The sequence below is a fragment of the Dermacentor albipictus genome, chromosome 1 (genome assembly GCF_038994185.2).
Source record: "Dermacentor albipictus isolate Rhodes 1998 colony chromosome 1, USDA_Dalb.pri_finalv2, whole genome shotgun sequence".
NCBI lineage: Eukaryota > Metazoa > Arthropoda > Arachnida > Ixodida > Ixodidae > Dermacentor > Dermacentor albipictus.
This window is the reverse complement of record NC_091821.1, coordinates 7,777,618-7,787,678: the sequence shown is the minus strand read 5'-3', so window position 1 is coordinate 7,787,678 and position 10,061 is coordinate 7,777,618. Positions and strand designations below refer to the sequence as shown.

The following is a 10,061-nucleotide window of genomic DNA, read 5'->3' as shown; positions in this document are numbered from 1 at the left end:
GGCAACGAAATGTGCGCCTGAGCAAGAGACGCACGCCTTAGAAACAGCGCGTTTCTAAGGCAACACCGCATTCACTAGAGGCGCTTTTGTACCGCTTTGAAGCGTTGTACTCGTGGCTCAGTGGTAGCGTCTCCGTCCCACACTCCGGAGACCCTGGTTCGATTCCCACCCAGCCCGTCTTGCAAGAGTTGAGCCAAAGCCACTTCTCCTCTGTCGTGACGTCACGGTGTCACGTGATTTCATGGTCACCGCCGCGCCTGAGGAGCTGGGTTGAGCCCTCGTAATATGCTTCGCATAAAAGATGCAGAAACACCACTGGTGTTGTCTAACTATTCGTAAACAGGCCCCCCAAATTTCAATTGGTCCACTCCCAAACATTAGATAGGCCCACCCCCAAATTTCAAGTTGGCACACCCTCAAATTAAAATTGGCCCACCCCCCGATTTTAAGTCGGCCACGCCCTATTTTTTTTCGCCCAGCCTTAAACTTGAAGTTGGCCCATCCCCAATTTCAATTGGGCCACCCCTAATTTTCAATTTGGTCCATCCACGAATTTTCATAAATCGTTCCCCAAAATTCCAGTCGACGTACCCCAAAATTTAGGTTGGCCCACCCCCATATAGCCCCCAAGTTCAGATTGACCGACCCCGAGATTGCCCCCAGATTTAGGTAGGACCAACCCTATATCACCCCCAAATACAGATTGGCCCGCCTCCACAACGCCGCCAAATTTATATTGGCCCACTCCAATACCTCCTGCAAATCGAGGTTGACCCACCCCCATATCAGCCCCAAACTAATGCTGGCCCACCCCTCGATCACCTCAAATTTAGGATGGCCCACCGCAAATCATACCCCAATATAGGTTAGTCCACCCATCACCTACCCCCCCCCCCCCCCCAATTCAGCTTGGCCCAGCCAAACATCACCCCCGTGGTTAGGTTAGCGCGTCCCCATGTTACCTTCAAATTTAGGTTCGCCAAGCCCCATATCATCCTCAAATCCAGGTTGGCCCACCCCCCTATCAGCCCCAAACTTAGCCTGGCCCACCCGTCTATCACCTCAAATTTAGGATGGCCCACCGCAAATCACTCCCAAATTTAGGTTAGCCCCCCTACCCCCCCTCCATTCAGCTTGGCCCAGCCCCATATCACGCCCATGGTTAGGGTGGCCCACCCCCCATATCACCCCCAAATTTAGGTTCTCCCACCCCCATATCATTCCCAAATCCAGGCTGACCCACCTCCATATTCCCCCAAACTTAGGCTTACCCACCCCTATATCACCTCAAACTTAGGTTGGGCCACCCCCATATCAGCCTCAAATTCAGCTTGGCTTATTACTATTTCACCCCAAATTTAGGTAGGGCCACTCCGATATCACTGCTAAATTCACCTTGGCCCAAATTTATGCTGATGCCACTTCCAATTTCAAGTTGGTCACCCCAACACTTTTTATGAAGACCTATATATTTATATGGGAAATGCGTCAATCTTTTGGCGTTACAGGCACGATATTGCACGATTTTGCTACCAAATTGCAGGGGTACTCGACAAAGAATGCTGCCCATTAAAAGCAAATGCACCGAACGAAGGACATTTACTCAAATGGTTTTTTACGGCCACACCTACGGATTGATACCACTTGGCTGTAGGGAACACATTGACAGTAGCTACTAATCCAGACGCTCCACATCTCCTAGTTTGTGCATTTCTTATTTGGATGAATATTTAGAAATAACTAACGTTCGGGCAGCGACTCAGCCTAGCAGACCTTTTGTTCCACACGAATGTTGCATAGGAATGGCACTGGCGACCGGGTAACATTGTGGCACAGCTGGACGTCATTCGCTCAGAGTGTGTGCCATTAAGGACCGCCGAAAGTCGAAGAAAACGGACCTTCCAGAAGAACGCAATAAGAATAGCCATCTTGTTCTTGCAGGTTCCACGCTACAAAGCACGAAAGTTCTTTTTTTTTCGTAACACAAAGCCATGCGCAAGCTTCTAGTTATGTTGTCCAATGAATAAAACCATCATAAAAGCGATGACTTAACAAATGAACACGATACTGCTACGTTTTATGAAGGAAAAACAGAAAGCATAATATTTCAAGAGCACCACTGGAAAACCAGAACCGAAAGCAAATCTTGGGTTTTGTGATTCTGCCATCTAGTGAGAGACTACAAAACTAGGTCCTATGCTGCTTAAAAAAAAAAAAACCGCTGTGAAGGGGGAATCGAACCGCGGCCGCCGTGATGCGGGACGAAAGGTGCTCGGTATTCTACCACTCGGCCACGGCTACCGAGGCTTCGCCGAGGGGTACGCTCATGTTGTTATAGATACCACGGCAATTTTCACGACAGTGTTACAAAAATCGCTTTTGGGAACAGTCTTACGCCATATGTGGAGAGTCGAGAGAGGCATCAATCGAAAGCTGAGTCTCCGGACTACTTACGCTCCTCTGCGTATTACGATAGACTGGATAGTTTTATTACAGTCATCATTCTTGCCTCAAAAATCGAGCACAAATTTTCGTCGTTTCCATAGGCTTCCATTGCTAAAACTTTAACTGCTGTGGGAACAAAATTTTTACGTGCCATAGAGTGATCACTGCATTTGGCTCGTGTGGACTGTCTTCCAGAACACGTTTGTCACCTGCGTTTTTCAATAATCGGCCTGCAGCTTTTGTTATTCGCGAAAAACCCGCTCGTTCCATTGAAAACGCGCTAGCTTCGTGCCGGGCCCGCTTGGGGCGCTAGTTGGTACGTGTCCAGAAAAGCTGGATATGAACTGGAAGACGTCTTGTGAACTGTGTTAGAGGCGCGCAGAACTTCAGTAAAGATAGAAGAGAGGAAGACTCTGCTGCGTGTTGGCTATTTCACAAGCCGCTAGCTAGCGCCCCCTACTTTGTACACCACGATCTGCGGCCGAGACGCGTCAAGTGGCGGTGGGATCAGTGAGATTATATGGCGGAACTTTGTTCAGAGCATTGGTTCAGAGAGAGTGCGCATTCGATCGTGCGACAACGAGGCTGTGTGAGTGTGAGTGCGAGAGACCGTGTGCGGGTTCGACGGGCGCTATGTGCGAGTTCCTGTGCGACAAGCTTGAGCCCCTGCTTTGCTCCCTGTGAGCATTCTTCCTTTTCTTATGTTCCCTAATTAAATCAAGTTACACTTAATCAAACCACTGTGACCTGTGGATTGCTACTATATTCAACATTTCAGAAGTGGGGTTACTAAGCCCAACGAACTGAGCGGCACCATGAATGTAAAGGAAGTTCGGAGTGGAAGCGCCCCAACCGACAGCGATAACGATAGTGGTGTTACTGCATGTTGAGACTGTGCGTGAGGTGGTTTCTTCTATGGGTACCGACCAAAGTGATGGTGTTACCGTGTGCGAACTATTGAACGCCCTTGTGGAAAAGGACCACAACCATACAACTTTGCTGGAACGCGTGCCTCCGTCGGCGACGCCACAGCTCATGTCCGCCGGTACGCCCGGTGTAATCGCTGCGTTCCAAGTGATGCCCGACCTAAGCAACAACATAACAAGCTTTAAAGGCTGCGAGGACGTACCCTCAGCAAAGGATTGGATTGAAAATCTCCGTACAACAGCGACGCTGCACAGCAGGCCTGAGTCTTTCATGCTTGAGACCGCGAAGTCCCGTTTGACCGGACCGGCGAGAGACTGGCTGCGATCGAGGAGATCCGAAATCAAAACTTGGAGCGATATTGAAGAGCATTTTCGGCGAACCTTTGTGAGCCAGACGCGTGCGGCGGAACGCTGGCGCAAAATGCACGAGCGTGTGCAACAGCGCAACTAAAGCTCGGTGGCCTATTTTCACGCCAAGGTGCGGTTGTGCAGGGAGGCGAACTTGGATTTTGGGACACCCGTGAGCAGGTAATCACAGGATTACGATCGAAACAACTTAGCACGATGTTGCTCGGAAAAAAATCATGAAGACGACGACGACATCCTGCACGACATTCAAGAATTCGAGAGGATCGAGGGTGAAAGGCAAGAGTTTTTTGGTTCAGCGCGTGACCATAGAGCGGCGAGCAACGAAGCACGTACTCCAAACACGAGCGCGCTGCACGCAAGAAAATCCGTCGAGGAGGGAAGTACGAAGGACAGGCGACCCCCTCTAACTAAGGAAAAAGGAGAGCGAAAGTGCTACAACTGTAGCCAGTACGGTCATATAGCGAGAGACTGTCCGCAACCAAAGCGACCGATGAAATGTCTCCTCACTGTCACTGCAGGGAGGCACTGCAGCGCAACGAGGCGAACAGGGTAACTGAGCCAGTATGTAAAATCAAGAGCGCAAGCGCTTTGCTTAAGGAAGTCACTTTGAATGGAAAGTTCACTGTCGTTTGGCTCAGTGACACAGGCAGTTCTGGCGGTCTCGTGCGTGCCTCCGGAACAGCGTGATGTGGCATAGAAATCGTTCCTGAGACAACAGCCCTGTATGGTTTTAGAAATAGCACTGTGCCTGCGGCAAAAAGCATTGAAAGGTGCAGGGCTTATGTATGCATTGGCGGTGTTTTGGCGAAGGACATAACCATCCTTGTACTTCCAGATGAAGCTCAATCTGTCAATTTATTGCTTGGAAGAACATTCACAGAGTTGCCTTACATCGCGTATGCAAGAATATGAGGTTATCAGTGGTTTTAGCGTTGTAGTGACTGTCCGTTCACTCATCTGGAGCCCTATGAGAGTCACCAGAGACTGCAGCTGAGAGCCAAGGAGGGATGCGTACTCCAGAAGGGCACCGTAAACTGGATTACATTGTCTACAGAGCAAAGGATCACAAGTCCCGTCGTGTACACACACTGTGGTCAGGGTGTCCTGCTCGACATGACGCTTGGAGAAGTCACTGTTCCCATGCACCCAGTGGGTGACGGACATACTTTCATACAAAAGAGTCAACTGCTTGGACGAGCAACAGCTGTAGAGGTACTACAGGTTTCTGCTCAAAGCTCCATTATGGATGACACGATGAAAGAGGCGCCTGTGCCAACTGAACGACAACCGATACGGCGCTGTGAAGTGATCATTGTGCCCTCTGTGACAGAGTCGCATCATTCAGAACTGGTGAATGTTTTGAACGAATTCCGTCAGTGTTTTGCCATGACCCCGGCAGAATTGGGTTGCAGTACAGCTTTGGAGATGGATATTGTAGAGGTTCCGGGCCGCACCCCTGTTGCAGTGCGTCCACATATAGGACAAATGCAGAAGGGCGAGAAACAATCCGAAGAATCGTCAAGGAATGGAAGGACCTTGGCATAGTGATTGAAACGAGTTCTGATTATGCTAGCCCTGTACTCGTAGTAGATAAGAAGAATGGCGAAAAGCGCCTTGTTATTGACTACCGCAGGCTTAACGCGCAAACCGTGAAGGAGAAGTATCCCCTTCCAAACATAGATGATCGGTTCGAAGGCCTCGCAGGAGTTACCTACTACACAGTTCTGGATTTGGCACAAGGCTACTTGCAAGTGCCCTTGGCAAAAAAAAAAAGCTAAGAAGAAAACAGCATTCATCACTCCAGAGGAAACTGGTCAATTCGAACGAATGATTTTTGGCCTCACAAATGCACCTGCAGTGTTCCAACGGCTTATGAACAGGGTGCTCGGACTACTAAGGGGGGAAATCGTGAGGTGTGATCTAGATGATATCCTCATACCGGCAAAAGATTGGTGTGAAATGGTCGCACGATTGCGTCAAGTCCTGCATGCATTCAGGGAGGCAGGTTTGACACTAAGGCTCAGAAAGTGCTCATTTGCAAATGACAGTGTGGACTTTCTGGGGTTCTGTCTGATGGGAGGGCAGGTACAGCCAGGTGAGGTCAAAACAAAGGCAATATCTGAGTTCCCAACCCCAAGGTATGTTATGTGCATGAGGTAAGGCGCTTCCTTGGATTGAGTGGATTCTTCAGAAAATTCATTCACAAGTGCGCCTTGATTGCTGAGCGGCTCACAAGGCTAACCAAGAAGGAAGCATTATTTGAATGGAAGTCAGACCAGGAGAGCAGTTTCCAAGATCTGAAGAGGAAACTTACGTCAAAGCCGGTATTGCAGCTTTTTGATCCTAAGGCATCGACCGGGCACACAGATGGAGCATGTCGACTCGTTGAGTCGAGAACCAGCGGACTGTCCGAATGATACCATGGGCGATCTTTTCGAGAGACGCTTCGGGGTGTGCCTGACCTGTAGTCTGGAAGACCAGATAGTCGCCACTCAAAGAGGAGATAAAGAATTATGACAGCTTATAGGGATACTTGAACAGCCGGAACGTGACCGCGCGAGAGAAGACAAGAACAAAATTAAGGACTATGCCCTCAAGGATGGTCGGCTTATGCGAATCATCGACTCTGACAAGGAGATGGCAATGAAGTTTGTGCTACCAAAGTGCATGAGGAAGGCGGTCGTGGTGCGATGTCATGATTTGCTTGGTCATTTTTCGTGGACCGAACGGTGGCAAAGATCCGTGAGACTTTCTGGTTCCCTCGGATGCGCGACTACGTGAGAAGGCATATCTCCCAGTGCTTTGAATGCGTATTCAACAAGGTCCCTGGTGGAAAGAAGGAAGGGCTCCTTAACCCCATTCCGCCTGCTAAACGCCCCTTCGAGACGGTGCACATGGGTCCATTCGTCCCAAGCAAGAAACGGAACAAACACCTGGTAATCATCGATAATCTGACGAAGTTCGTGCGTCTCTTTCCTATTCGCGATACTTCGACAAAGCACGTATTGCGCGCGATCGAAGAAGTCATCCTAGAGAGAGGTCTTCCTCAGACCATCATTACGGATCGAGGCAGTTGCTTCCCTTCAAAAGCCTTCGAGGAGTTATGTGCCACTCGGGCAGTTCGACACGTTCTGAACTCATCACGCCACCCTCAAGCTAACGGACAAGTGGAATGAGTGAATCCTACTGTATTGCCCGTCATCACCAAAGCAATTAAAGACCCAGAGCACCGGGATTGGGATGCTAACCTCAAGTATATTGAATGTAGTTTAAACAACGCTTTGAGTAAGAGCTCAGGAAAGACCCCTTATGAAATCCTTCACGGTTACAAGCCCGTCTTTTATGGGTTAGCCCTGCAAGAGGAGAAAATGGACGGTGAATACGCTTGGGAGGACCCGAGTGAGCTCAGAGAAAGTGCACGGCAGTACTTGCTGGAAGAACGAGCAAAACGTTAGCAGGAATACGACACCCAGCATTACCCTGTAAGGATGTATGATGTGGGCGAAGTAGTATTTTCGAAGACAGTGCCCCGACACACGGGAAATCCAACTAAAACACAACTCAAGTACCGAGGCGCCTTGGTAATAACTGAAGTGTTGCCTGCCGACACGTACAGAGTCGCAGAGCTGAACATGAACTCTGGAAATAGGTATGCAACGACGGCGCACGTTTTTCAATTGAAGGCGTGGTCGGCGATAAGTAAAACATCTCATCTAGACGACGACGAATAGTCAAATGAATCCGAGCACCAAGTTGACCAGGGTCAGTACGACGAACCTCTGGCAGTTAGACGCCCACGCAGGCAGCGAGTAGTATCTGTCTGACTATACGCGACTGCATACCCTAAAACAGCTAGCGTTGTTATTTTCGTGTGATGTGTGTGCGTTTCTGCGATTACCTTAGCGAGGACGTTAAGATTTCAGGACGGCCGAGTGTTGGCTATTTCATAAGCCGCTAGCTAGCGCACCCTACCTTGTACGTCACGATCTGCGCCCGAGACGCGTCAAGTGTAGGTGGGATCATATGGCGGGACTTTGTTGGGAGAGAGTGCGCGTTCGATCGTGCGACGACAAGGTTGTGCGAGTGTGAGCTCGAGAGACCGTGTGCGGGTTCGACGGGCGCTATGTGCGAGTTCCTGTGCGACGAACTTGAGCCCCTGCTTTGCTCCCTGTGAGCATTCTTCCTTTTTTTTTTCTTCATTTAATAAATGAAGTTGCTATTCAATCAAACCACTGTGACCTGTGGATTGCTACTATATTCAACACGTGTTCGCTGAGGAGAACGCGCCGAGCGCAATGGCGTAGGAAAATGTTGTGTAGAAAGAAATCGGTGACTTCAACAGCAGTCCCGGATAGTAGAGATGCTATCTCCGCGCAGCGTGTTCAATGGTCTACGGCCGTTACAATCCAATGATTGCCTTGTGAAGTCGTGGGAAGAGGACCGTACAAGTCTATTCTAACTACTTTGAAAGGCGAAGCGGGACAAGGCAGAAGTTTTAAGAGCCAGAAGGAACTGTTGTCGGTAGTTTGCGGCTTTGACAACGAACGCAGGATGCAACGTACTTCGCAACGGCTGAAGACAAGCCAGGCCAGGAGGAGCGACTTCGTATCCGTCGTAAGTCTTGTGGTAGCCTAGATGACCGACCGTCGGATGATCGCGAAAGACTTCGAGCACCTCACGTTGCAGAGAACGTGGTATGATCGGCACCCATTTGTTGCCATCGACGTGATAAATGTAGCGATGTAAATCCCCATGGCGCAGCTTGAATTGATGAAATTGCCGACGAAGTCAGGCGTTCGGAGGTGACGAAGAACCTTCCATGCGTTGGAGAATAGTTCGGCAGTATGGGTCGATACGTTGGTGGGACACAAGAACAGATGGGCTGTCGGGCCTTAGCGAATGGGTAAAGCGATGGGTAAATGCGGTGGGTAAAGCCGATGAAGAGGACTCGGGACGTACGCTAGTACGGAGAGGCGATGGTACTCGTCATGGTATTGCAGAGGGTAGGGAGATAGAGCATCGGCGTCTTGATGCTTTTTTCCAGCCTTGTAGGTGACATCGAAATGGTACTCCTGTAGGCGAAGCACCCAGCGACCCAGGCGACCTGATAAATTCTTTAGCGATGAAAACAAGCAGAGTGCGTCGTGGTCGGTAACGACTGTGAAATAGCGGCCGTGAAGATATGGGCGAAATTTTTGCACTGCCCAAACAACAGCAAGGCACTCCCCCTGCTCGGTTATAGTGTAATTCTTCTCTGCAGTGGTTGGTGTACGACTAGCGTAAGCAATTACTCGTTCGCGGAAGATGTCACGTTGCAGTAGAATGGCACCGAGACCACGAATGCTACCGTCAGTGTGAAGGATGGTGGGCGCGCTCGGATTGAAGTGGCACAGTACTGGGTCTGACGCCATAGCAAGTTTCATAGCCAGGAAAGCACGTTCAGATTCGTCGGACCAAACGAAGGGCGCATGAATGGCGAGGAGTTGATGCAGCGGGGCCGCAAGCGCAGCGACGTTGCGTATGAAGCGCCGGAAGTTTAAGAAGGAAGTCCGAGAAAACTGCGCAGGTCTTTTTGGCGCAGCGGACGGCAAAATTCGAGGACGGCAGCGAGCTTTTCAGGGTCCGGTCGAATACCTTCTTTGCTGACTATGTGCCCCAGAACTTTGATGGTCTTGCTGGCAAAACTGCATTTTTTCTGTTGAGCTACAGGCCAGCGTTTTCAAGACATGCAGGCAAGCACTTCATCAAGACGTTGCAGATGTTTTTTTTTATTATTATGGGGTTTGTACGTGCCAAAACCACTTTCTGATTATGAGGCACGCCGTAGGGGAGGTCTCCGGAAATTTCGACCACCTGGGGTTCTTTAACGTGCACCTAAATCTAAGTACACGGGTGTTTTCGCATTTCGCCCCATCGAAATGCGGCCGCCGTGGCCGGGCCTGGATCCCTCGACCTCGTGCTCAGCAGCCCAACAGACGTTGCAAATGTTGTAAAAACGTGGTTGAAAACACAACAATGTCATCGAGATAGCACAGAGATGTTTTCCATTTTTAAACCACGCAAGACATTATCGATCATGCGTTCGGAGGTGGCAGGCGCATTGTAGAGTCCAAAAGACGTCACATTGAACTCGTAGAGCCCATCAGGGGTATCAAACGCCGTTTTTTTCTTTGTTAGATTTGGACATCTCTATTTGCCAGCATCCTGATCTAAGGTCAAGGCTGGAAAAATATTCGGCACCGTGGAGCGAATCTAGTGCATCGTCGATCCGTGGCAGGGGTAAACATCTTTGCGGGTGATTTTGTTCAGCGCACGGTAATC

General features: G+C 49.8%; 1 pseudogene; it reads left to right on the top strand.

The window, feature by feature from the left end:
- The first annotated feature begins 2,997 nt into the window (after positions 1 to 2,997).
- LOC139050549 (uncharacterized) lies at positions 2,998 to 4,652 on the top strand (annotated as a pseudogene).
- The last annotated feature ends 5,409 nt before the right edge of the window (positions 4,653 to 10,061 follow it).